The 2,323-nt window shown below is 37.4% G+C and overlaps 1 long non-coding RNA gene across 2 annotated transcripts; it reads right to left on the bottom strand.

Moving 5' to 3' along the window:
• Positions 1 to 212: 212 nt before the first annotated feature.
• Positions 213 to 1,796, bottom strand: LOC110106456. Of its 2 annotated transcripts, XR_003701656.1 has the most exons (4): positions 1,464 to 1,796; positions 898 to 1,050; positions 648 to 702; positions 213 to 559 (listed from the first exon to the last, which is right to left on the bottom strand). It is a non-coding gene; the product is annotated as an uncharacterized LOC110106456 (long non-coding RNA). The 2 variants fall into 2 exon arrangements; XR_003701655.1 differs by having other exon boundaries at positions 213 to 702.
• Between the last annotated feature and the right edge of the window lie 527 nt (positions 1,797 to 2,323).

Here is a 2,323-nt window from a genome sequence, read left to right as displayed (position 1 = left end):
AGTAAAGTTAAATTAAATACACTGTACACTCACCTAGTATTAATTATATTTGTCATAAAGTTTAGTTTTGGTTGCAATATTAAGCCATACTATACCATGCATGTGCTGTACAAATCCCTTAGGTCTAAATGCAACAGAAAGTTCAACATAATCTATTTGTTTCTAAGTCAAATACCTTGTCACAATTTAAAATGAACTCAAGCTTATAGATATATTAAAAGATGAATTATATGCAAACTAAATCATAACTACTATTTGGCAGAATTCAAATCATTTTCACAGAGAGTATCGGTTGTAAATACTTTAACCAGTTACAATTCATGTTTTAACAATAAGATTAGGCTTCTTCATCTTGTTCCAAGATTTTCTAAGATATTTGGAACACATTCAACTAGTCCATGCATTAATTACCTTATCTTTTTACCTGAAAGGATCCTTCACTACACTAGGATATATATTTCTCCAATAACCACTTGAACAGAAAACACCAGTAGCACTAGGTTAAACAACTTCTTGCAGAGTAGATCATCTCCATCAAGCTTGGAAGATGCAAGTTGGACTAGAAAAAGTAAAGAGTTTAGCTAGAAGATGATACATGGATTATTGCAAATGAGCTAGAAGTTCAAGATGGAGTGCCGAAGAACTACCACAAGATTCAGTCTTCAAAATGAGATCTTTGTAAAGGAAAACTTCATCGTCTTCCTGCATATACACAGGAACGAATCCAAGAAAAATTAGAAAGCGTATTAGGCGTCGCATCTCAAAATCCTTTGGATTCGGTGAATTTTAATAAGATCACTAAAAATTGCTTCAATTCAGTGAATCACTCAAGCGGATAGAGGACCAATTAGGTAAATATAAGCTTCAATCCCCTTGAGTTGAAATGAATTGACATACCTCAGAGGAGGGCGGATAGGTCAGCGAAGGCAGCAAGAGGAGTCGGCGTTGGGTCCGGTACCGGTGTGCGGACGGCGAAGGGTTGAACAGGACTTGGCCTGGTTCACGAACAGGTAAAAGCGACGAAGGGTTGGGGGAGTTAGATCTTGGCTGCTGTTCAAATTAAATTATATTTAATATCAAATTAAAACTAGAGTTAATTTGCTAAACGAAAGAAGCAAATAATATATTCAAGTTTCTGACTCAAAGAAGGCATATAGATTAAGCATGGACTTACACATTATTGCTCAAATTATGTAATTATAAGCATTATAAAATATTCAGTTACTCATATTGATTTAGGAAGGCAATTCCAACGGTTCAAAAGCCAATACCTAGATGTATTGTCAGTTAAAATGACGAAATGTAATTAAAAAAAAAAGGGAAAACCTCTCTAGTTGGCCCGTCGGCAAAGCACCAAAACCGCAGCACGTTATCCCATGATCTCCTCCATGTAGAAACTTTCTCAATTCATATAAAAACAAGAAAAAGAATGAATGGAGGTTTTCATGCTAACGGATACTGACTGGTGCAAAAGTTTCGGCTCTGGTTTTTCCTTAGTTTTCTCCCAAGCAAGAAAAGATCAATTGTTCGTCTGTCTCTATCCACCGGCAAGCCAAGCACTGAACAAGCCTCAAGCCAGCAAACGCCTCAACCTCCTTGCGCAAAGACCAGCAAACCTCTATTCACCGTAAAGCTTCCATCAGCCACTCTCCGCCGGAAGCATCCACCTCCGCCTCCGGCTTCTTTTCGGCTTTCGTCCGAGCGGCTTCTCGTAAATAGCCCGAACGGAACCTACATTGGTTTTGATTTCTACAGTGTCCGCCTCTTGCCCGATCCAACCAAGCCCCGGTGCATGTAATTTCAGCTTCTTGCATTGAAACAACAAATAGAATAGAAGGGAGAAGGTTATTAATAGTAATTACTATTAAACATTATCTATTATTTAATATATATAAACAATACATATTATATATACAACAATTAGAGGCGTCGCCATCAGCAATCCAAAGCTTCTGAAGGCTAAATCTCCTCGCCGTTAATTCGGTCCGGTCGAGTCGAGCACTCCCTTACCTCCCGACGCCGGGGAGGGGGCGTCGGGAGACTGCCGAAATTTCCTCAAAAATCCAGTACTTAGCCAATTTTCTGAAATGCAATATTCGACAATCTCAAACAACCGATCATCGCCAATCAAACCTTTTGAAGATCAAATCTCCTTGCCGTCGGTTCGCTCCGGTCGAGTCGAGCACTCCCTTAAAAAAATAATAAAATAAAAAAGCTTAATAATTTTAAAATATATTCTAAATTTAAAAGTCACAAATTGAACAAATTAAATGTTAATTAAAATTCAAAATTTTAACTAATAAACTTAATTAATTAATGAAAT

This window comes from Dendrobium catenatum, unplaced genomic scaffold (assembly GCF_001605985.2).
Source record: "Dendrobium catenatum unplaced genomic scaffold, ASM160598v2 fragScaff_scaffold_925, whole genome shotgun sequence".
NCBI classification, from domain to species: domain Eukaryota; kingdom Viridiplantae; phylum Streptophyta; class Magnoliopsida; order Asparagales; family Orchidaceae; genus Dendrobium; species Dendrobium catenatum.
Note: the sequence above shows the minus strand (reverse complement) of the source record. Positions and strands in the feature narration are given on the sequence as shown.